The sequence below is a fragment of the Aotus nancymaae genome, unplaced genomic scaffold (assembly GCF_030222135.1).
Source record: "Aotus nancymaae isolate 86718 unplaced genomic scaffold, 86718_ANA_hifiasm-v0.15.2.pri h1tg000033l, whole genome shotgun sequence".
Taxonomy (NCBI): Eukaryota; Metazoa; Chordata; class Mammalia; order Primates; family Aotidae; genus Aotus; species Aotus nancymaae.
Genome location: NW_026988447.1, coordinates 1,506,910 through 1,533,309, shown reverse-complemented (window position 1 = coordinate 1,533,309; position 26,400 = coordinate 1,506,910). Strand labels below are relative to the sequence as shown.

At 36.7% G+C, this 26,400-nt stretch overlaps 1 pseudogene; it reads left to right on the top strand.

The window, feature by feature from the left end:
• Positions 1 to 1,241: 1,241 nt before the first annotated feature.
• Positions 1,242 to 23,673, top strand: LOC135277778 (chondrolectin-like; annotated as a pseudogene).
• Positions 23,674 to 26,400: the final 2,727 nt, after the last annotated feature.

Genomic DNA, 26,400 nt, shown 5'->3' with positions numbered 1-26,400 from the left:
GTTAGAAGAACAGAAGCCTTGTATCCACCACAGTAATCTTGAAAGCTCACTATTTACAGGCTTTTTTGGTGAGATGGTGGTGATATTAATGCATGTGATTTTGGAGTATTACATAATGAAATGTGTGAACATTTAGAAGATATGCTTGTTAGAGAACCAATATTTTCAAATGACATGATAAAATCATGCATAAGTAAATGATTTATTTAAAGTACAAGAGAGGTCAATGAATTTTAATGTGATAGAGGATGAAAAGTTCATCACTAGGTTTTCAGATTCCACACTGCAACTACCCTTTAAGTAACAACCACTTGTCACGTGTTGGTGTATATAAAAGAATACCCAGTTATCTGTAAAGGCCATTATTAAAAAACTCCTCTCTTTTCCAACTACATAACTGTGTAAGGCTGGATTTTCTTCATATACTTCAACCAAAACAACACAACAGAGAGGATAAAGAAGCAGATATGAAAATCCAGCTTTTAGTAAGACAAATATTAAATATATTTGTAACATTGTAAAACAATGCTTTCTTTTAATTATTTTTGAAAAGTAATTACTTTTCTTAGAAGGTGCTATTTAGATTAACACAACTGATGCATTGTTCTAACTTTTTAAAAAATGATAAATATTTAAAACTATATGGTAAATCGTTTTAAAGCTCAATTCAGGAGGGGACCAGAGGAGGTGGGGCAGCTGACTGGACTATTTTCGAAGTGGCTTCCGTTTTTAGGGGAGGGACTGGGATGCTCCACATGACGGAAGAGACGAAGTAGTTAAAATTTATTACTAGCGAGGAGCTGGAACCTCGGGACGTGGGTATATAAGACGGTGCCTGAGCGCAGAGCTGCTGCTGCCGCTGTGACCCAGGACCAGGGCGCACGGACTCAGCCTGTCACTTGTCAGAGGCCGGGGAGAGAAGCAAAGCGCAACGGTGCGGTCCAAGCCGGGGCTCCTGCCTCGCCTCTGAGACACACACGGGACTGCCTAACTTCAATCCGCAAACACGCACCCGCGAAGTCCTGGGCTCCAGCCCGCCGCATCTAGGCGCGGCACAGGCGCGGCCGGCGGCAGGGCCCGGCCAAAGGCGATGCGCGCAGGGGTTCGGGCAGCTGGGCTCCGGCGGCGGGAGTAGGGCCCAGCAGGGAGGCAGGGAGGCTGCGGAGTCAGAGCCGCGGGCTGCGCCCCAGGCAGAGGCCGCCCTCGCTCCACGCAACACCTGCTGCTGCCACCGCGCCGCGATGAGCCGCGTGGTCTCGCTGTTGCCGGGCGCCGCGCTGCTCTGCGGCCACGGAGCCTTCTGCCGCCGGGTGGTCAGCGGTGAGTCACGGGCCGTCCTCCCGGAGGACGGGCTGGGAGAGGGGACCACGGGGCGCGGCGGGGCAGCCTGTCCTCGGGCGGAGGGTCTCCGGGGCGTTTGAAACCTGGACAGTGTGAGGGCCCGGGAGGAGGCGGGAAGAAATTGATTTTGCTACTCTCCTCTCTCTCGTAACACACTCGCAGAAAAGTTTAAATTTTTGTGAAGCGCTTGCCTAAGTCTCCGCGGAGCGAGCTTCTGCTTCATCGGGAGCGGCACAGCCTTTTTCTGGAGTGATTTCCACTTTGTTTGTGAGTGAGTTGGTCAAAGGGTAGGGCTCAGTACCTGCAGAGGGGGTGGGGTAGGGCGGAGGCAGAGGGAACCCAGAGACAGAAGAGCCACCGCAGAAATGCCACCCTCTGTGGCTCTGACTGGACTTTGGTCCCTGCACCGTGTTCACTCGGATGATTTCTGAGACCAGATCAGTTCGCCGTGGGTCGCCTCCGGATGCCTGGGCATCCAGTCTTTGTTCTCAGCAGGACTACTGGCGAGGACCTGGAGTGTGCTCGTGTGTGTAGATGGTTTTCCTTTACACACTTCGTTCCAAGTTGGGGACTTCCCAGAAAATGAAGTCAGCTGGAGTTGGGCCGAGGTATACTTGGTAATGACTGCAGGTTTGGCACACAGTAGGTGCACAATTAGGTCTGTCAGGTCAGTGCATGGGAAATGGATCAAAATTGGCAAGCTTCCCAGGTTTTCTTTGATTTTTCTTTTTTTGACTCTCACTGTCCTATTGTGTAACAATTTATATTGCATCTACTCTCCGTTACTTTTTGCGAAGGTCTCTTCAAAAGGATACATATTCTCAGTGGCCTAGGATGAATGTGATCAGGGCCTCACATGAAGGCGGAACATAACTGCACTTTATAGAAATCTCTTGCTATGCTCTTTGAAACATTGCAGTATTTGTTAGATATATGTGTTTTCAAGGTGAAAGTTTTTTTTTTCAAACATAAAAAGCACAAATAGTCCTTTTCACTTTTGTACATCTATACAACAGGTGTCACTAGATGTAGAAATGGATGACAGATGACAGCAACTAATTCAGTTGTGAAGCCAGACCTCTAGACATTGACATATGAAGCTTAATTGTTACTGATCTTCCCCTTAGCAATTTGTGATGTTCTGCAGTTTCAGAATATAATTTTTAAATGTGTAGTTACCAATCACTCTACATTTTTTCAGAATTTTCAGAATCTGTGATATTAGATCCTTTTCCTCCCTAATTTAGCTGCAAAGAAAAAGTTCAATCAGATTCATCTGATTGTGTAAATTACTTATCTGACTGTCTTTGTGTTTATCAGAATTATTCATGCAACTGAATGAACAGCAGAGACCATGCTTTGAACATAAGTGTTTTTGTTTTTAAACAAACATCATTGACCTAAATAATATCCTTCAGATATACCTTGTTCCTAGGCCTCAACAATCGCAAGGGAGACAAAATAATATCTAAAGTAAAAACAGAGCTTAAAAAATTGTTGAAGAGGTGTATTTTGTGTTCTGTGAGTACATAATTTTTTCCAAACCTTTTGTTATGTTTTCTTATTATGTATTTATAGTCATCTTGTAGATGACATCTGGAAAATTTCTAATTAACTGAACATGATCTATTTGATTTAGCATAAATGATGATGTTTATTTGATATCAAAATAATTAGTTATGTTTTTCTTATTAATAATTCAACTGTCTTTGGTCATTAAATTCACATTGAAATTTAACTATCTGTAAATTGATTTGTAACATTTGTTCTTTGAAGACTAATTTTTAGAAAAGATATATTTTAACCACAATGGCTGGAGAACACAGCAGCCTAAAGCCTGACATTTTTGTAGTAATAGTTTCTGATGGATCTATTGTCTACCTGGTCAATGTAAGTTTTGAATTGGTGCATCAGTTTTTTCATGCCACTTGGGACCATTCACCAAATCTTTACTGAAGTGTAAGAGCCTCTTTGGGGCTGTTAGCAGGAACATACTGACCACATATGGAATATATTTCTATTTGTTAAGTTTCAGTGCAACAACTTAGAACTTCTATGTAGGATACTCAAATAATCACTTACTCCAGAAAAAAAGATAGACACAAAATAATTCTCCACAGAAATTATCTTTAATACTTTAAAATATTCAATAAGATACTTTCCAATACTTTTAAATACATCACCTTTTCTAAAGTGTAGAGTATTACTTAAAAATAAAGTGGAGGCCGGGCGCGGTGGCTCAAGCCTGTAATCCCAGCACTTTGGGAGGCCGAGGCGGGTGGATCACGAGGTCAAGAGATCAAGACCATCCTGGTCAACACGGTGAAACCCCGTCTCTACTAAAAATACAAAAATTAGCTGAGCATGGTGGCGTGTGCCTGTAATCCCAGCTACTCAGGAGGCTGAGGCAGGAGAATTGCCTGAACCCAGGAGGCGGAGGTTGCGGTGAGCCGAGATCGCGCCATTGCACTCCAGCCTGGGTAATGAGCGAAACTCCGTCTCAAAAAAATAAAAAAATAAAAAAAAAATAAAGTGGATATATTTTAGCAAGAAATGGCATTTCAAACAACTTGGTCATCATAATCTGACCGATAAGATTTAGTGGCATCTAGTAGTAATACAGAAGTATTTTTTCTAGGTCAATGGTCATGCTTATTTTGATGTATGAAAATGTAAAGTAATATGTGACATGATGATAGTAATCAAAGCCTATTTATTGAATTTATGATATTAACTTGGAAACTACTTTTAGGCGCTTAGACCTGTACTAATTTCTTACTATGCACAGATGTGTAGAGAATGTCTGTGGGAGCTGCAATCATTTAATTTTGTGAAGTGACTAGTGAGTAATGCTGTCTTCTTTAGGACAAAGGTAAAAAGATTTTACTTGTAGGCATAAGGATGAATATGAAGGATTCAAAATTCAGTTCTCTAAGTTGGGAGGGTATGTTGGAAGCACAAGTGATAATTTGAAACAATTGAAGTGTTTTCAAATAATGTGTTTCTTTTTTTTTTTTCTTTTTCTTTGTAGTGTGCATAGCAGTGATCCCCAATCTTTTTTTGCTGCAAAATGACATTAGGAGTATTTCATGGCACTTCCAGATTTCTCCAGAACACTTTAACATATGCTAGTTATCTTTATTAAAACTGGCACACATTTTATTTAGGAGACTGGGTGACTTAGAGACCTCTCTTCTTGTCGTGCAGATACCACAGAATATTACAAATGCATGGGTGGTGAACAGTAGCACATAGATTAATATATAATATAACATAACATAATATAATATAATAGCAAGGGAGATACAAGAAAAACTGAGGAACATATCTCAGCCTATGGAACTATTCTATGACATCATCAAAAACATAAAATGATGACAGTGCAGTTTTCAAAGTTGCAATTACTTTAATATCTCTTGGGCATGAAAGGAACAATTTAATCTTATTACCAGTCATTTAATAAACTAACCGTTTATCATAGCCATTATTCTTTAACTGCCGTTTGTTATCATTTTATGGTTTTATTTTTATAATTTTTCCTGAAGATGGAAATATCTGTTACATTACCTTTAGAAAACAAGCAGCATTATATAAAGGAGTCCAAGATAAAAATTCAGAAGATGCACTCACAAACGCTTTTTACTATTTACAACAACGTTCTGTGTCAGGCACGCACATACAAGTAGACGGATGTGTGCAACTGCGAGGCGAGAGTGCTTCATTGTTTTAACATATTCCTAATGACATAACACAGGATGGCAGCTTGGCTAAAGCTGTCCTCTTTGTAATGGGGAACGCATTCAATTTGGACATAGTTTTATTTTGGAAAATAAAAAGACTAGGGAAAAAATTCTGAAAGATGTATATGGTTTGAAAATCTGAGATGGAGGCAACATTAATTCTTATTTAAATATTTGTAACAGAAAATCTGAACCTGTTTAGAAACAAGCTCTCAGGGCACAAACTCTTGCATATATTAGTCACTAAATAATGAATAACAGATTAATGCTAATGATTCTGACATAGACAACGTGCACAGTGCATGTATTCATAAATCCCTTTTGTTCATGAAATATTTCACCTTTATATTAGATTTGAGACATATGGAGACAGCAGAGATATCTGGTAAAGGCATGGACTGTAGAGTCAGATGGCCTGGTGCCAAACCTCAGCTTCAGCACTTGTGAGCTGTGTAAATGTGGGCAAATTAGTCAGCTATTGTCTGCCCATTTTGCCTCATTTTGAAAACGGATAAGACCTTTGTCATGGGATTGCTAGGAATATTAAAAAAGTTCAAACACAGTTGTGCAGGTTGTGCACTGTGCCGAGGTACATGCCAAAAGATAGAAGAAGGAATTGAGCTTGGCAAACCCAGTCCCTGGAGCTCAGGCCTCCTGGAGGCAAAATCAACTTTTTCTAGTTGAACAGTCTATAAGGGGGACCTTTCTGCCATCTCTCACCAGGAGAGGTCACCTTCTCCTAATTTATCCCAAAGCATGGATTCTGGTGGAAGTGAGGTGTTGCACTCTAAATTATTGCTAAATTTCAGGCCTGTATTATTAGAATCATTATTTCTACAAAACTCATCACTGGTCTCATTATTTAAGTAAGAAAACATGCTTTGGGAGATTAAATAATCCCAAGTACCCACAATTTAAATGTAGAGTTTGGTTTCAAAGCTAATTCATTCTGATTGGCTACATGAACTCTTAAGTCACACTGATACTTGACTTACTCTAAAAAATATTGTGAATTTTTTAAAAAATAGTCTCATCCTCTTCTCAGAAAGCTTATGGCATTTTCCAACTGGAGAAGCAGGGCTTGCTGCTGCTGCCACCATTATAAAATGACCACAACCTACAGATTTAGTTTTGTTTATTAAAGTGAGAGAACGCATTCCAGTTATAGCGCACTATGCAATTAAGTGCATTATAAAATCTGTATTGTAAAAATAAAAGTTTATTATAATAAAACTCTTTCTTTATAAGAAAAAATTTTAGGAAGTTGGTATAATATTGAATGCTGAAAGCAGAACACTTAAAATGAATACCAGTCCTTGTCTTTTTAGTTCAAAAGTGCTGGCATTGGTGTCACCGGCCTTGCATAGTAGTATCAACATATTTCTCAGTGTGATTGTGAGGGGGATAAGAAGAAATTATGGGGCCGGGTGCGGTGGCTCACGCCTGTAATCCCAACACTTTGGGAGGCCGAGGCGGGTGGATCACAAGGTCAAGAGATCGAGACCATCCTGGTCAACATGGTGAAACCCCGTCTCTACTAAAAATACAAAAAAATTAGCTGGGCATGGTGGCGCGTGCCTGTAATCCCAGCTACTCAGGAGGTTGAGGCAGGAGAATTGCCTGAACCCAGGAGACGGAGGTTACGGTGAGCCGAGATCGTGCCATTGCACTCCAGCCTGGGTAACCAGAGTGAAACTCTGTCACAAATAAAAAAAAAAAAAAAAAAAAAAAGAAATTATGAAAAAATATCTTATGTGATTCTAATAAAACATTCTAAGGTCATTCTGGTTTAGGGAATATTTACCATGTGGATGTTCTTTTTTACTTTTTTTTGCAACTCATGGCAGATCATAATTGAACAGTAGGAATTTGTGATACATCCTTTATATTTTTATTGAAAAGTGTGATATAAATTCGACGCTCATCTAATATTGATAATATATAAGTACAGTGTGAGACATAAGAAAATATTTATTATTTTCATAACTAACTGAGCACTCAACTGTCAGAAAGTAAATAAATATAAGCAATAAGACAACCAAATTATAGATCCTTTCTATTCAAAAGAAAAAGCAGCTACCATGCCTGCATGAGTTTGGCCCAACTTTTATATCATTGCCAAAAGCATTTAAACCTCTGCCAATAGTTAGCTCTATCGAAATTTTAATGTATAAGGTAAAAGACAAAAATAATCTACTTATTCACGGAAATAGTGATGAAATTTTTGTTGTGACAGTGATAGGAATGTTAATAATCGTAACTTTGTCTAAATAAAAAGGCCTGTTTATTTATGTAGCTGTGTGTGTGAAACCAATAAAGATGAATATTTATTATATAAAATAAATATTTTAATACATAAAATAATTTATATATTTTATTTTAAAAAGTCTCTTTTATATATAAGAAAATATTCTATATGATATTTCTATAAAAATTCAGTGCAATCTGTACAAGAAACCTCCATGACACGCGTTTACCTATGTAACAAACCTGCACATCCTGTGTATGTACCCGTGAACTTAAATGTTAAAAAATTCAGTGCAGAAAAACTTACATATTTAAATACTTTTTAGATTTAAAAATTAGCTCCTAGTGCACATCTAGGAAATAAATTATCTTGTATTTTATTAAATATACTTGTAGAGAATTTATTTTGAATTTTATTTCTCAATGTGTTTGTAGAATCCTGGGTAGATCTTTTCTCTTTCTTATAGATAAGCCCACCATTAAAGGATGTTTTCAACTACAGGTGCTAGTTGACATGTAGTAATTTATAGTTAGCATAAATGTAACCTTAGTGTAATAGAACTCATTCTATGGTTCTCTGAATACCTATCCCATAAAATGTTGGTGGAAGATTTTATCTGAACGTCACATTTGAAAATAAGAGACAGAGAAATTCTCCATGTTATCTCCATAATTAGAAAAGAGGGAATTGTAATTGTTCTCTAGGAAGATTGGCTTTTGCAGAAGTGGGAAAGTTTCCTCCAGAAGATCTGCAGTAACAAATCTTTTCTGGGAATTAGGTCAACGTTTGTTTCCCAGCGGTTGTAGTTTCACTGCATTAGTGGCCAAATGTGATCAGCTGAAATAGCGGTGAGAGGTTCGATAGCTGCTGCTTCTGCTGATTTTGCTGCAACTTGGACCGAATTTGCACGCTAAGGTGGAAATCAGTAATAAAATAGAATTGAATGTAAAGAAATTCACAGTGTCAGCTTTAACTGATTGTATATAAACCATACAAATTGTGCAATATATTTATAATTTCCTGAAAAATGCCTTGCTAGATCTGAACTGTTAGTGACTTTTCAGTTCAAACTCTAGATACAGCTGATGATCAAACTTTAGAGTTAACGTATCTGTTCCAGTTGTCAATGGGCTGCTGTCTGGATGCCCTGAGAGTCTCCCTGCTGTGCAGGCATCACAGTCTCCACTCCCTGAAGCAGGACCTGAGGACTGCTCCATTATCCACAGCCAGAGACATGGCCTGGCACAGAACGTGTCAAGCTGGCTGTTATCCAGGGTCTGCACAGTATTGATTGTTCATTCTTTTAAATATAATCCCTGCCCATAGATGATGATGATAATTACTATTATTATATCTATATAAACTAACATAATGGTGTTAGAAATTTCCACATGAAACCTAAGGCTGTCATGCATTTAATTAGAAATGCTATCTTAACGTTATAAGTGAGTTAATTCATTTCACCATTTTTGTATGATCATGAATAAATCTGTGTTGCGTTTATTTTTTAATGAATCAGAGATAATGAACAGTGACTTTTAGCATATGCGTCATACCCAGGAATCCCCTGAATGTGTGGGGCTTTGTTACATATAACACTTGTTACCCACTAAAAGGTCTGGCTACTCTTTTTTTTTTAATATGACATTTTAGACATCTTGCAAAACAATCTTTTTGGACAAATTTGATATTTAAAAAGTGCTGGTATAAAATCCAAGGCAGAAAACTCTTGGAGTGAAAAATTGAACAAGTTGAAAACTTAAGGGAATGTAATTAAGATATATTTGGACACTTAGAACTACGTAAAGGATGTAGTAGGTGAAAATGGAAACAGCTTGCTTCTAAAATACAGGCACTAAAATATAGGCTTAATGGTATTGTTAAACTCTGACTGAGAACAACCATTTTAAATGACAAAATCATCACAAAACCTAATAAAATCTTCAGCTATTTTAAAAATAATACATTAATTTTCAGAGTCAACCATTGGGACTTTCATGATCATCTCTCAAAGAATGTGTATTTTCAGACTGATGTGTCCTCCTGAATTCCCTCCAACTCATTTCCCATTGTCATTCATACTCATGTTATTTTTAATTAATTATTTCGGCAGCCTGTTAATTTGTTCACCTTTTTCAGTGCACTGTTCCTGGGTCCAGATCACGGTTAACGAGACAGGGAAACAACTCTTGGCCTGCTTGCATTGCCAGAACTACTATTTTATGATAGGCGTTCTCAGTTTGTGTCAAGATATTGAATGCCTATCACTCGAACACTGTTGAGAAGTTAGTGACCTTCAACTGATTTCTGAGCCTTTCTACCTCTGAGTGTCATCATAGGTCATGAATTGCTGACTCCAGAAGGGGATGGATATGATACACTGGCTCAGTGTGATGTACTGTAATTACAGTACAAAGTTTGAATGCTTTTTTTCTTGCCAGTACTTAAATACAAGAATCTCCCCCACCCCCACAAATCTGTGACTACCGACAACTTCTATTGGTAGGCTACAAAACTAAATACATAGTAGAAAAGGCCACAAATACCAACAAGAATAATATTAATGGAGATGAATTGTAAGAAAGCAGTGAAACGATGTTGTAATCTCTTAGCATAAAGTAATTTGTCTTAATTTTACACAAGTAATAGATAGTCTATTTTCCAAGTCCAAATCTAAGCTAAAATAGAGGGGGAGACTGAGAAAGTAGAAGCGGCTATGGAAAGCAGTTTGGGCATAAGAAATTGCAACAGAGAGGGATTCTTGGCAGTTTAAAAAGTTGACAGCAGACACCAGAGGTGAATAAAAGTAGAAGCGGTGAAAACCAAAACAAGCCAGAATGATCATTCTGGAGATTGTCTATAATTTCGGCCTACATTCTTAGTGGTAGACAAGGATGAGTGTGGACAATAGAACAATAGAAAATCTATTGCTGGTAGAGCTAGATAAATCCTATACATCATAGTATTCTTGACCTCTTTCCTTTTTTTCTTTCCTTCCTTCTTTCTCTCTCTTTCTTCCTTTTTCTTTTCTATCTTTCCTTCCTTCCTTCTTTCTTTTTTCTCTCTCTTTCCTTTCCTCCTCCCTCCCTCCTTCCTTCCTTCCCTCTTTTCTCTTTCTTTCTCTGACATATATATGTAAATATAAATATACATGACTTTATTATGACTTGATATGATCATGAATATTTACAGTTATTTCACTAGGTTATTAGGAAAATTCACACCACTTCATGTAGAGGTATGTAAAATTTAGTTTTGAGATTTTTTTCAAACTCTTTTTGCCTATGTGTTTAAGATTTCACAAATGTTATTAGAGCAGAATTCCATTATGAGGTCTCAAAAATTCTTTTAAGCTTTTTTTTTGTGGTTCTGTCTAATATTTTAAAACAAATTGATTTTCAGTATACTACACATAACGACTTTATTGTGTATAGTATATAGTGTACATAGTCAATAGATGTCAGGATAGGTGGTTAAACTGAATCCTGTAATATAAAAACCTTTAAAATACAGGTTTAAAATAAAAAATAGATTGTAAGCTTCACTTTCAAATTTAGAGTAGGTATGTATTTATTCATAGATTTTGGATATTTTGTTCATCCTAATCTTTATTCCTGAAGAAATACGCAACAAAACCACCAGTAGTAAGATTAACTACAGAGAAAGGTAAATTTAAATAAATTTGTATTTAAGTTTAATAAAATTCTGAGTTAGGGAAGGTTTAAAAATGTAATATTACTTTCAAACTCATAAAGGAACTAATGGAATCTTTTAAGTTTAAATGAGAGGAAGCCATTGTTATTTCATATGTGTTAATATGTAAGTAGAGCCTCTAAAGCTGACAAATAATTTGTTCTCAAGTTTGCAAAATGTTTATTACCTTGTTTCCAGCTAATTATTTAACTGTCTTTGAAAGACCAGTTTGGCCAAATTTCAGCCTATTTAGGTCTCCATCCAAATTGAGAGACATCAACACTAGTTAGCCATTGATAAGATATTACTAGCTCCTTTATTTCGTGATATATTTGTTCCACTGTTTTCTAAGCCATCATTTTTTCACATTTAAAATATATTTCTTTTTTAAAAAAGTGCTTATTTCTCTATGTTCATAGCTGGGAGTTTTTATTTGCAATTGATCACTTATCAGAGTTATCTTTGTAAAATGAGAGAAGACATTGTCCTAGGAATTGGAATTTACACAAAATATCTCCCCAGAAGCCCCCAGAAAATACTCAAAAAACTGGTAATGAGATTTTTTTCAGAGATAATGAGTACTTTAGAAATCAACTCTGTCACTTCCAATGTAATATTATACTAATTAGTTAATACTACCAATTACCTTCATTCTGTCCTCTTTAAACTTTCAATGTTGATAGATTTGCTTTTGGGTATACAAAATAAAAGCAAATATTTATACCTTAAATTTGCCACTGTGTATCTCTTTCAGAACACCTTATATAAAACTGTTTCATTTTACTTTACTTGTTTTGATAACTAAATCGGTTTATGAGTTGTTCTTCTTTCATAAAGTTTTAGCTCACTTTAATATACGCTCCTGAAATTCTTTTAGCTGTTTTCATTTCCTATGCGAATTGGTTTATAAAATCTAAGCCAGAAGAGTTATAACTTCCCTTAACAAACGTTTCTTGAAGTACTGGGTTTAAAAGTTTATGTTCCAAGTTTACTAGGGAATCAATTTGCTTTTACAAATGCAAACAATAGGCTAGAAAATAAACTTTATGAAATAATTCAGTGGGAGAAGCGTTGGTTCTTAAATTTTGGTTTAGTGGTGTTACAAATAGAGTTCAGATTATCAATATATTGGCATCTTTTTTTTTCTTTTTCAGGCTGAAAGGTGTGTTTTGCTGACTTCAAGCATCCCTGCGACAAAATGGCCTACCTCCATGAACTGTCCAGCCGAGTGAGCTTTCAGGAGGTGCGCCTGGCTTGTGAGAGTGAGGGAGGAGTCCTCCTCAGCTTTGAGAATGAAGCAGAACAGAAGTTAATAGAGAGCATGTTGCAAAATTTGACAAAACCTGGAACAGGGATTTCTGATGGCGATTTCTGGATAGGGCTTTGGAGGAGTGGAAATGGGCAAACTTCTAGTGCCTGCCAGGATCTCTACCAGTGGTCTGATGGAAGCAGTTCACAGTACTGGTGAGTATGGATCCTGAGCAGTTGACAGGTGCTCTGGGGAACTCCACAAGGTGGGGAGAGGACTCTGTTGCCTGTAGAGGATGTCAAGAGTAGAAGAAGAAGAATCACTTAGGAGGCTTATATCTGAGTGTTTGTGTTACTCTGTTTGCAGAAACTGGTGCACAGATGAACCTTCCTGTGGAAGTGAAAAGTGTGTTGTGATGTATCACCAACCAACTGCCAATCTTGGCCTTGGGGGTCGCTACCTTTACCAGTGGAATGATGACAGGTGCAACATGAAGCCCAGTTGTATTTGCAAGTGTGAACCAGGTAAGCTGTAGCAAAAGAAGGTATACAAGATTTTGTGCATATTTCATTATATTAAGTTTTGTCTTTAATTTTCACTACCTTTGGCTCTTTTTGTTTTTCTGCTGTGAAATAGAAAATTACCTTCAGCTTGTCATATCACTTGTGTACTGAAACCTATCATATCCTGTAGAGCAAACTCCGCAATGAGCTCAAAGAAGAGAGTAAATACAAACATCTGAAGAAGTGGTGTCTTTAAGAGAAAATAATCATTTCTAACTTTAAAAATAATTTGATTTTTGTAAATAGATTTTATAAACAATAAATATCTATTTTAAATTATTTTAAACAGTTACTATAACGTGGGAAGTAGGTGTAAGTTACCAAAGCACCTGTAGACTTGCACACGTGAGCAGCAGTTCTTTATCTCATGAATTTAAGAGAAGAACACACTTTCTCCTGGATAATTTGCTTATCATTTATGGTATAATACTTGACCTGTGGTACTGAGTGAAAATAAGACTATCATAGCTCATTGCCCCATCGTGGAAAAAAGTGGGAAGATGTGGCTTGTTCTCCCTATGATTCCCATTCTTGAAATATGCCTCCTCAGTCAGCTTTCTTTTGAAATCTCCCACTACTTGTCATATGCAGCAAATGGGAAGATTACATTGACTTGGGCTATACTGGCGTGGGTTCTAGATTAAAATATGGTAAATTTTGAATTACTTTGAATGGGGCAGATCATCTGGATATAGATATTTGACTGAAAGAGAGATTAATAAAAACTCCATGGACCCATTTTTTTAAATCATCTGAGAAAGTCAAGTTAGATCCTTAGGCTTTGAGATCTCTTAGCTGTTTTTCTCCCCAGTGTTTGTGTCATTTTAACTCTTCTGAAGGGGTGTCTTCTTGAACTCATAATATGTGTTCACAGAAGGTAATTATAGTTGAGTACTGCTGCTTCCATTATTCTCTTGAAATTACATTATTCTTTTTCTCATAATAGCATAAAGCACAAAGGTTTATTTGGATTAGACTTACCCTTCTCTTAGATTTAACCTGCTCTTGAGTGTATTGGGCAACTTTTTACATCCCTGGTGAGTTTATTCTTTAAACACCTTGGTTGCTAAACCCATCATTACCCTCCTGGAAGCCTTTGCAAAGCTGAGTCTGTTACACACTTATGTCCTTTATTTTTCTCTTGGAGAAGTATAAAGTTGAAATTCTCTGATATTTTTAATTTGTGACATTCTATGTACTTAAAACTATTGAATAAAACAAATACAATATTATACGTTATTCTTAATATCACATTATTGTTGCCTTCTCCTTTCTTTTGAGTTCACAGATCAATTATTTGACCCTTCATTGTATTATATATAATTTAAGTTTTGCATTCAAACTTATGCCATTATTTAGAACACTATAAATCTTACAATCTTCTTTTCTTGTTTACATTACTAGGTTTATATTACTCATGCAAGAGCATTTAAGATATCAAATTATTCTTTTTTATCTTCTACATTCTACCCAAATATTCAAATAATCTGTATTGATTAAAATATTTTTATGTAGTTATTATTTTGACCCACATTCACAGGTTTACTGTTGGTCTTATTAATGCGCTCAGGATTTCAACTTTTTATTTCATGATTTAACCTTTTTTTTCCTACTTAGTTAACCTTCCTTGAGCTTAGTGTCTGCTTTGTAAGGATGTTGGTTAGATTAAATTCCTTGGTTATGTAATCACTGCTTGAGTTTTAGTGATATTTTGCATAATATTTATATTATTCGTTAAAAAATGCCAATTGAGTAGGCATAGGGTGACTAAATACTCCAGAAGAGCAGGTATAGTTTAGGACTGAATCAGAGGAGGCTATTAAGATGTCAGGGTAAAATCTGTATAGAAGAGTAACAAATATTACTACAGGATGGTATACGGTCAAACTTCCAACAAAGGGAGACTCTATGACATTCTAAGACAATGTAATAATGGTAAACATTAAATTAAAATTCTTTTGTATCCTAAAAACTATATAAGATGTTACATGTGTTCTTATTTCAATTGACAAAAGTAAGCAGAAAATTACACTTTTGGAACAAATGCTAACAAATGCACAGGTTTTTAATAATAATTCCATTTACTTTCATTGAATTATTAATTTAACAAATAGTTCCTTAAGGAAAATAAAAATAGAAAATAGAGCAATACCAAATTGTGACAAGAAATGTCAACAATTTTAAATTGTGTGGCAGGAAGAAAAGAATCAGGAAGAATAGTTAATGGATACTGAATAGGTAACGGATGCTGGGCTTAATACTTAGGTGATGGGATGACCTGTGCAGCAAACCACCATGGCACATGTTCACCCATGTAACAAACCTGCACATTCTGCACATGTACCCCTGGACTTAAAGTAAAAGTTAGAAAACCAATCAAAAACAAAGCGTGTGTCAATAGAAGAGACATCTATAAAACTACTGAAAGAAATTTGCAGGCTTTAATTCAATATTATTATTATTTTTAACAGTAGACACTCTTGAAGAGCAAATCTAAGGATGGCATTGTATGTGCAGAACAGAAATATGCCTTAGAACATTGTGGCTTGAATCAATTCCAAATGCAATCCACATACAGTCATCTGATTATTATCGCAAGGGAAACCCTAAATAATACACTGATATTACTAAAGAAATTATCTTTTTTGTCTCTGAATTGCATTGAGTATATCACACTCTTCAACTTACCAATTTTTGTTTATCCTAGCTGAACTTTGTTCCTGGTCTACCATTATTGCCTGCAGCAGGCTGCCGTCAGCACAGACCCACTGTTAATTGCTGAATGGAGTTTGGAGTTTCAAGGGAGAATGTATCAAGTGCATCTTTTATTCAAAGATAATTAAATGTTTATTCAAATATATTTAAATGTTATCAAAGATAGGTAATTTCATGTAAATATAAATTCAGAATATGTTTTATTAGCTGTAAGATGTTCAGAAATCAAAAGTATATTTTTATGGTTTTATAATAAACATTCATATTCATATATGTTTTCAATTCTCTTATTTAATCATCATATATGATGCTGATACTTATTATTTACAGAGATTAATCCAACAGCACCTGTAGGAAAGCCTTATCTTACAAATCAACCAGGAGACACCCATCAAAATGTGGTTGTTACTGAAGCAGGTAATTACTTCATGTGTCTTTAACTTCATCAAGAACTGAACTGCACTTTCAAACGCTGCTTCATGTTGACTCCAGTGAAACTTTTCTTGCCTGGGGAAGTGGTGCACTGAGTTTGGTACTATGGAAAGTTACTTTTGAACTAGATTAGAAAAAATTATGTTAAGCTAGTATTTGAATAGAAAAATCTGTTTGGTTTTCTTTAAAGTGTTACTAAACTATGTGATCCACGTGAAAATTTGGATCTGGCTGGGCACAGTGGCTCACGCCACTGTGATCCCAGCAATTTGGGAGGCTGAGGCAGGGGGATCACTTGAGCCCAGGAATTCAAGACTCCTGAGTAACCTGTCAAGACCCCATCTCTACAAAAATACAAAACACTAGCCTGGCATGGTGGTGCACACCTGTATTCCTAGCTACTGGGAAGCTAAGGTGGGAGAATCACCTGACGCTGGGAAGCTGAGGCTGCAATGAGCAGTGATCATGACACCACAGTCCAGAGTGGGTAACAGAGTGAGACCCTGTCTCAAACAAACAACAACGATAAAAACACCACCAACATCAACAAAAACAACTTTGGGTCTACAAGAAACTTCTCTAACGTAGGTGTCATGATGCAAATTGGCACATTCAGTGGAGAGCAAACCAAGGTGTGCTGACACATGTCTAGAGATTGGTTGAATCCTCAAATTGCTTGAAGTCAAACAAGAGTGGGTGGAAACAGCAAATTATTGCTCAGATACCCTATTGTTGGACCTCATGAGTTTGTCTTCTGTTAACAAATGAAGTGATGTGCATTTCAGTGGAAAGCTTTATCTACACATCTGGTCCACTTTGACCAGAATTATTTAGATTAGTCATGATGATGACTTTTAATTTGCAAGCTAAATGCATAGTTCTTCAATTTGCTTTTCTTGCATAGACATGATATTAAGGCTCAGTGCTTTTCACTTTTCAGGTGCCTGGTTTTAAAACCATTCAGAACATCTAAAAGTAATTAAAAAGGTCAGTAGGCCAGGCACGGTGGCTTACACCTGTAATCCCAGCACTTTGGGAGGCCAAGGCAGGTGGGTCACCTGAGGTCAGAAGTTTGAGACCAACCTGGTCAACATGGCAAAGCCCTGTCTCTACTAAAAAAATATAAAAATTAGCTGGGCATGGTAGCAGGTGCCTGTAAGCATGGCTTCTTGGGAGGCTGAGGCAGGATAATCGCTAGAACCCAGGAAGTGGAGGTTGCAGTGAGCCGAGATTGCACCATTGCACTTCAGCCTGGGAGACAGAGCAAGACTTTGTCTCAAAAAAGAAAAAAATCGGTAAATAATCACATTGGAAACATGTTTTCTCTTATGAAATTGAACAAATGTTTACTAAAGTAATTTTAAGTTGTATGGGATTTTGGTGTCACAGTTTTTTAATTTTACTAAGAACATCTAGCATTATCAAATGTTATGGAACAGGATTAAAAAATAATTCATTTTAGAATTTAATTAAGATCAAGTCTTTGTGCCACTGGAGTCTTGTGTCTCTGAGTCATTACTGTATCATCAGTTAATATTTACATATTTCATTTTAATCCCAGTGACTAGTGTATAATCATAGCACTAAGCTTATTGGCTAGGTAATGATATATCCAATATATCCACAATAATATTAATAATAATTATTTTTAATAAGCACTTATTTTTGTAAGTAATGATTGAGAAGGAATAATGAAATGAGTTACCTAAGATTATTAATATATTGTGAAAGCTAGTCCATGTCTGAATTGCTGATTTAATAATAGTTTTGGAGGTATGGATATCAAATTGGAAGAGTCTGATACCACTACAGATCAGTACAATTCAATTTTCAGTTCAGTAAAGCTCTGTTTTTAATTTTTACCAGAACATGAATAGTTACGTACCACTTAACAATGGGGACATGTTCTGAGAAAGGCACCATTAGGTGATTTTGTCATTGTTGGAACATCGTAGAGTGTACTTAAACCTAGATCATACAGCTGACTATGCACTAGGCTATTTGATATGGCCTATTTCTTCTAGACTACAAACCCCTGCAGCATGTTACTGTACTGATGCTGTAGACAACTGTAACACAACGGTATCTCTCAAAACCTATCTAAGCATAGAAATGCATAAAATGGGATATGAACTATAAAAGATGGTGCAGCTATACAGGGGAGCTCCATTGTAACCTTCCAGGCCCACTGTCTCGTGTGGTGCATCACTGCCTGCAATGTCACTATGTGGTACAGGACTGTCAATTATTTCATTAGATTTGTCAACATTTTGAGAAGAACTTTGGGATCAATTTAGTGAGAACTCAACTTCACCTTCTTTTTTTTTTGAAACATTCTTACAAATTTTTGTGTTAGAATTCTTCCTCAACTATCTTTTCACACGAAGACTGTTTGATTTTGTAGATATAATTCCCAACCTGATTTATGTTGTTGTAACAACACCGCTGCTCTTACTGATGCTGGCTGCTTTTGGAACCTGTTGCTTCCAGATGCTACATGAAAGGTGAATAACTAACACATGTAGAGACAATTTGAAAAACTTTAAATAGGTTTTCAGAAATGTTTTCAAACTATTAGTATAAAGTTAATTATATTTTAATATGCCTTAAGAAACCCTGCACATACAATCCTACACATACATCTAATAAGATATACATTGATTACAGAATTAATGTATCATTTAATCTTCACAAGCCTTATTAAGCAGTTACCCTTCTGTTTGTATTTCTCAGCTGAGCAGATGGTGTCTTAGATGGGTTACCTGTTCTGCCTCGGGTCCCGTAGCTAGTGTTTAAGGTGAATCTGAAATTTGAATATTTGTAAACTTCCAACATATGCACTACACTATATTGTTTCTTGTTTATGAAATAAAAGAATTAATGCTGAACTTTTCAATCTAGACATCAAGCTATATGTAAGACTTGATGTTTGTAGGTTCACTTTGTATTACTTTTCAAAATTCAAGCTACAGGTTTCTATTTTATTTCATAAAGATCTTTTAAGAATAGGAAATAAAATACAGTGGTTAAAATAGGCCACTTTTTGGCAGGTATCTTGAAATAAAATCCTGTATTTTACCAGCAGGTTTTCTGGGGGAATATTATGACTTTTGTATCTGCTTACTCATAACCTTGAGTTAGAGAAGTTTTTCCATGTGTGTCAATTTTTTAATAAAAATGAAAAAAATTAAATAATTTTTTTTCATTTTCAAATGAAAATGACATGTAAACGTGTCAAAAGAAGAAAAAGAAAAGCTGTTCTGTTTATAAAAGAGCATATTTTCCAGAATAAAGTAGACATCTTTGTCTGAGTGGTTTAACTAAGAACTGGTCAAGAGACTACCCCCATCAGGAAAACCTGCAAACAAATTCATTTTTCTTTTTGACCTTTCTGCGTCTCCTTCTTTTTCTGAAATAAACCCCAAAGAACCCATCAAGTAACAAAAGACCCAGAAAAAAATTAAGTAGATGTCAGTTTTAAATGATTCACATAAATTTTCCAAAGAATCCAAACTGTAACTAGCTGGATGTTGAAGTAAAACATTTTGAGTAATGATAAATAAAGCCTGGTGAATTAATATTATACTTTGTGTCCTTTTGGAGTTCTAGTATATGTGGATCACAGTTAAAATATTTTTTGGGCTAGATGAGGTGGCTCAGGCCTGTAATCCCAGCACTTAAGGAGGCCAAGGTGGGCAGATCACCTGAGGTCAGGAGTTTGAGACCAACCTGGCCAACATCGTGAAACCTTACCTCTACTACAAAGATACAAAAATTAGCCAGGCTTGATGGTGTGTGACTGTAATCTCAGCTACTTGGTAGGCCAAGGCAGGAGAATCACTTGAGCCCAGAAGGTGGAGGTTGCAGTGAGTCAAAGATCATGCTGCTATACTCCAGCCTGGGCAATAAAAGTGAGACTCTCTAAAAAAAAAAAAAAATTTTTCTTTTTGTATTTTGTATAGAATAAAAGAACAGTAAATATGTAATTTCTTGCTCTGATTTCTAAGACTATAGATGGAAAGATGATTTAATGTTGTGGAAAGGAGTGAAACAGAGGGAGAATTTGACATAAATCCTTCCTTCCAGCCAAACTGCTATGGAAGACCTGAAAGTAGCAAATGTGCTTGAAAAGATGATTTGAACTTTTTATTCATATCTTCCTCTTTATAAAGTAAAAGTCATTAAAGTGCCAAGTAACTGCTTCCTTATTCGCTTCCTTTCTTCCAAGTAGTATATTATAGTGGTGATTCTATTCATTCGAAAATCTCTCCCAGGCTTTTACAGCTTAAAGATCTGTGGAGTTTTCACTTGTTTGAAATTCTCAGAGTGAGAACATAAACCAAAACACAGCACCTCCAGATGCTGTGATTAATTGTAGTACTGAATTCATTTGTTCTTAGATCCTCCCCTTTTTCTTTCTTCCAGGAAAGCAAGGAGAAACTTCATCAAAGAGTCTATTCCATTATTATCTGGGTACCTTGCAGAAAGTTTAAATTCCAATCTGGTGGACACAATGGTTTCTATCATTCCATGTACTGTTCAAAATAATTCTTGTTTCCTTACAGGGTGGTAATTCTTTTTTTTTTTTTTTTTTAAGATTGAGTTACACTCTGTTGCCTAGGCTGGAATGCAATGGTGCAGTCTTGGCTCACTGCAACCTCTGCCTCCCGGGTTCAAGCAGTTTTCCTGTCTCAGCCTCCCAAGTAGCTGGAACTACAGGCACGCACCACCATATCTGGCTAATTGTTGTATTTTTAGTAGAGATCGTTTCACCATATTGGTCATGCTGGTCTTGAACTTCTGACCCCAAATGATCTGCCCACCTCAGCCTCCCATGGTGCTAGGATTACAGGCATGAGCCACCACCCTCAGCCTCCTTATGGGGTAGTAATCCTTAAATGAAATACTAATTCTACACAAAAGCCACATTAGTAATTTTTTTTTTTTTACCACTCAGAACATTTTGTGCTTTTAATAAACTTTCTTGGCTTATTAACATCATCGATGTTAGATGACTTGGTAGAATAAACTTGTGTTGATCTTACTTATTTGGATGAGAACTCACAAACCGTAAAATTTGGACATAATATTTTATTCATAATAAAAATGGTTAAATCTAAGTGAATTAAGCAATAGTTTAAAAGAGTAATGGTCAGGTGTGTTTAGAAATAGTTGTTTTCTATCTTTGAGGGAATTCTGCAATGTCTGGTGGATGGAGAGGAGAAGATGAGGAGAAGCCTGTGAGGACTGAGGCAGATGCTGGGAACCGGGGCTGGGGTGGTCAGGGAGCAAGTAAGTGCACAACACGGTGAACTGGGACACACAAACACTTTTGTTCCAGGCAAAAGATTATCCTGAGGAAACCAGCCCAAAGAAATCTAGATTTTGACAGGGCATCTAGTAGAGAACAACTTGGGCGGATCACCTGAGGTTGGGAGTTTGAGACCAGCCTGGCTAACATAGCGAAACCTCATCTCTACTAAAAATACAAAAATTAGCCTGGTGTGGTGCTGGTGCCTGTAATCCCAGCTACTTGGGAGGTTGAAGCAGAGGAATCGCTTGAACCCGGGAGGGGGAGGTTGCAATGAGCTGAGATCGCACCATAGCACTCCAACCGGGTGACAGAGTGAGACTCCACCTCAAAAAATCATATAATAAAATAAAGAGAATGACTTGGGTAAACTCAGGAACAGATAACTTCTGCAGGTGCCTGAAAAGTTACCATTTTATGGGAGGACAGAAGATAGCAGAACCCTAGACACAGGCTGGAAATGTGGGCCAGAATTCCAAATCTGACAAGGGTGCAGTTGTCTCTCAGATCTGGAGGAACTCAGATACCGTTAAGTTACCAAAGCCCGAACCTGCTACTGAACCACATTAGTTTCAGAGACTGAGGCACCAGTAAGCTTCCAGAAATCAAGTGACTTAGGTGCAAGACTGGAGAACGGACGGGACGAGGGGAATAGACGCATCCTTACACGTAGTATAATAACATTGTTTTGATAATTTGGCATTGAATTCAACAGACATTAGTGACAGAAGACTTCCAAAATAATTGATCAAAGAAAATAAAGGTTTTTAAGTAGTGAATAAAACAGAAATTTTTAATATTGTGTCAGGCACATGTTTGTATGTGTGGAACCAACCTAAATGTTGAGTGGATAAAGAATTTGTGGTATATTTATATGGTAGAATACTACTCAGCCATACAAAGGACTGAATTAATGGCATTCACAGCGACCTGGATGAGATTGGAGACTATTAATCTAAGTGAAGTATACAGGAATGGAAAACCAAACAGCATATATTCTCACTCATACGTGGGAGCTAAGCTATGAGGATGCAAAGGCATAAGAATGACACAATGGACTTTGGGGACTCAGGGAAAAGGGTGAGAAGGGGGTGAGGGATGAAAGACTACAAATTGGGCACAGTGTATACTAACCAGGTGATGGGTGCCACGAAATTTCACAAATCACCACTAAAAACTTACTCATGTTACTAAACACCACCTGTTCCCCATAACCTATGGCAATAAACAAATTAAAAGAACAACAACCAAAACAAAAATAATGAATTCTAAGTTAGGAAAGATCCAACAGGAAAAGATGTGTTTTGTTTTCTCCATAATTCACAAAAACTGTTTGCCATCTTCACATATTTGAATAATCTAGAATTTTTTGTAAGAATGGGAAAATATACTACTGAGAGGAGAAGGGCTCTTTCATAAATAATTGTCTGAGATATTTCCCTTCAAGACATGCTTAGTTTAATAAGAGGTTTTAGGAACTAAACATATTTTTTCTTATGTTTTTCAGTAAAGGAAGAACAAAAACTAGTCCAAACCAGTCTACACTGTGGATTTCAAAGAGCACCAGAAAAGAAAGTGGCATGGAAGTATAATAACTCATCGACTTGGTTCCAGAGTTTTATAATTCGGGATCTGTATAAGGAATGGCATCAGAGCATTAGCTTGGAATGGCTTGAAATCACAAAGGATCTGCAAGACGAACTGTAAGCTCCCCCCTTGAGGCAAATATTAAAGTAATTTTTTATATGTTTATTATTTCACTTACAAAATCCTCTGTGCTAATGATGGAGTGAGACATGCTTGTTTTGCTAAAGGATGCACCCAAACACCAAGCAAATGAATTGGACAATGCAGATCAAGTTATTATCAACACATTGGGATTACGTGTGTTAGAAGCAATTATTTTTATTTCTTTCACCTTTCAAAAGTTGTAATGTAGTTAATGTAATGTATATTGTATTGAAATTTACAGTGTGCAAAAATATTTTACGTTTGCATAAGTGTTTGATAAAATTTAACTGTTCTAATATTTATTTTTATGGCATCTTATTTTTTAATACATGCTGTTTTGATTAAAGAAATTTATTACTGTTATCAGTGGAATTCACACACACACACAAATGTAGCACCATGGAAAAGTTTGTTTTCTAGAAATGATTCATCTTTCAGTTTCTCTGCTTTTGGTCAAAAGTCTAAGAAATCTCTTCAGAAATAAGAAGCTGTTTCATTAAGTGTGATATAAACCTCCTCAAACATTTTACTTAGAGGCAAGGATTGTCTGATTTCAATTGTGCAAGACACGTGCCTTATAATTATTTTTAGTTTAAAATTCAACAGATTTTGTAATAATGTAACTTTGTAATGCAGTCAATTTGAACAAAAGTGGCATACACAATATAAATCATATGTCTTCACACGATGCCTGTATAATGACAAGCAGCTCTCTGAGGGTTCTGGAATCAGTGTGGTCCCTCTCTTGACCACTAAACAAAGATGGTTGTCTGGGGTTTGGAATTGACACTTGAGACAGATAGTTGCAGAGTTTGTCTAAGTTTCCCTAGCTGCATTTAGCCTCTAACTATATTAGTATACAAAGAGGTCTTGTGGTTGAGACCAGGTGAATAGTCACCATCAGTGTGGAGATAAGCACAACACACAGACATTTCAGGAAGGAAAGGAACCACAAAATTGTGTGAAAATGGATTGGAACCCATCAGTGACCACATTTTCATTGAAGAGAGTTTGCTTGAGATAGAAAACGGTGGGTCCTTTCTGTCTTATGTCCTAGTTTCTTCAATGCTTGTACCTTGATCTTCTCAAGAGAGAGTTGTAACTGTCTGGTCTTCATATGTCCCTGTGCTCCTTTTAATCAAATAAAGAGTTCTTGTTTCTGAAGAATGATCACTAGTCCTGTCTGAAACTCTTATGTGAAAAAAGTACAGATATGTTTGCATCGATATATAAAGTTGAAAACAAATTACTCTTTAAGTGTGCTAAGAATGGAAGGCATGGTTATGTCTAATATTTTCCCTATGAATTCTTTTCAGTTACATAATAAGGTACTTTCTTTAACACAATTCACAACTAACATTGGTTGGCAAAGCTAGGAGGCAAAAGAGAAATCAATGAGCATTGCCTGTCTTCAGCTGCTCATAGACTGAGAGAATAAGCAGCTGCATTTGAAGCTGAGATCTGCCAACATCTAGCACTCCTCCTTCTTTTCTTGGCTACCTGTCTTTCTGGGTAGAACTGGAGACCAGCTGCTGGGACCTAATCTTTTTCCTCCAAACTACTATCATGGATTTCTCCCTCTTGTGTGGACACCGTGGAGGAAAACCAGGTGTTCCCCCTTGTCTTTGCCGTCATGACTATAACAGTTACAAGAGAAAAACAGCAAATCAATGCAGATACGCCTTGCTTTTGCCCTTGATCTTTATCTAGGTCTGGGTAACTTTTCTGGTATCAACAACTAAACCTATAAGCGACTAGAGGTGAAACAATGTTGCTGACCTCATCTGAGGGGCTGTCCTGCCACTGAGCCCCAGCCAGAGCTCAGTCTTGGTGGGAGCTGAGGAGCAGCAGGAAGAGGGAGGGAAGGGAATCAAGGGATGAACATCTGGTCATTTTTTTTTCATTGAATAAATGTCACTTTTTGAGCCAAAAAAAAAAAAAAGAACTCTTTTATTAGAAAATGGTAGTGATGCTGTCTTAACAGTTTCTTAAAATTTTAGCTAATCTTTGAAAAATGAAAAGAAATACATGCTGTATCTGTTTTAAGTGTTAGCATTTCTAGAATATATTTTTGCTATATGTTGGAAATGGAGCAGAAATATGGAACAATCTTCAGGTACTAAAAACAAACACCCTGCTGGTAAGTCTGTCTTCCCCAACTGTTAGAATCAGACCATTGGAAAGGTGAAAAAGAATAGTGTGTTCAGGGGTGATATGGTTTGGCTGTGTCACCACTCAAATCTCACCTTGAATTGTAATAATCCCCATGTGTCAAGGGCAGGGCCAGGTGAAGATAATTCAGTCATGGGGCTGGTTCCCCCATACTGTTCTCATGGTAGTGAGTAAGTCTCAAGAGATCTGATAGTTTTATAAATGGGAGTTCCCCTGCAAATGCTCTCCTGCCTGCCTCCGTGTAAGATGTGACTCTGCTCCTCCTTTCCCTTCCACCATGATTGTGAGGCCTCTTCAACTACATGGAACTGTGAGTCTATTTAACTTCTTTCCTTTATCAATTACCCAGTCTTGGGTATGTCTTTATTAGCAGTATGAAAATGGACTTAAACAAGTGGCTTCTGATTTTTGTCCAAATAATGAATTCTACAATTCCTTAACAGGAATTTACAGTCTTCCATCATCTGGCCACATCTTCATATAACACTTTTTCCCCTTTATCTGACTATTTGCCAGAGAGAGAGTCTTTTGGTATGACAACACATGGTTCTCTATTGACCCCTTTCCCTTAACTGACTCCCACCTGCACAGTGGGTCCCCAATATCCTCTTCAGTGCCTCTGTAATAATTATTCTTTCCCGGTGAAGTGCAAGTATCCTTTCTTCCATAAGGCCAATCCACACAGATTAGTCCCTTATTTCAACTTCTTTTAACCTTACGCTCTCTTCTATTATATTGTCCATGCAAGAATGTGTGTGTGTGTGCATGTGTGTGTGTTGTTTTGTATTAACTAAGTATGAATTTTTTCTCCCCAAATACATCAACAGACTCTGTATGGTGAGCTAAATTGAAGTCTGCACTTACTCTGGAGATGATCCAACAGATGAAACAAGCGAAGCAAATTCATTTATTACACACATTTGACCTTCTCATGGGCAATTCAGCTGTGTCTAAATAAGTTTTTCACATATTAGAAATATTCACCGGAACACACATAAACCAAGACCAACATTTGCAATAGGTGCATTTCTTTGGTATGTCTGATTATTTTGGGGGGGACTTAAAAATACTAGCTTGAAATAAATAGACACTATACATAATCCAAGTAAAAATTTATCTAATATATAATGACCATATTAATTAATTTATCTTTTATTTAATTTGCTTATTTAAGAGGACGGTAAAGTCAATTCAGTCCAGGCCTG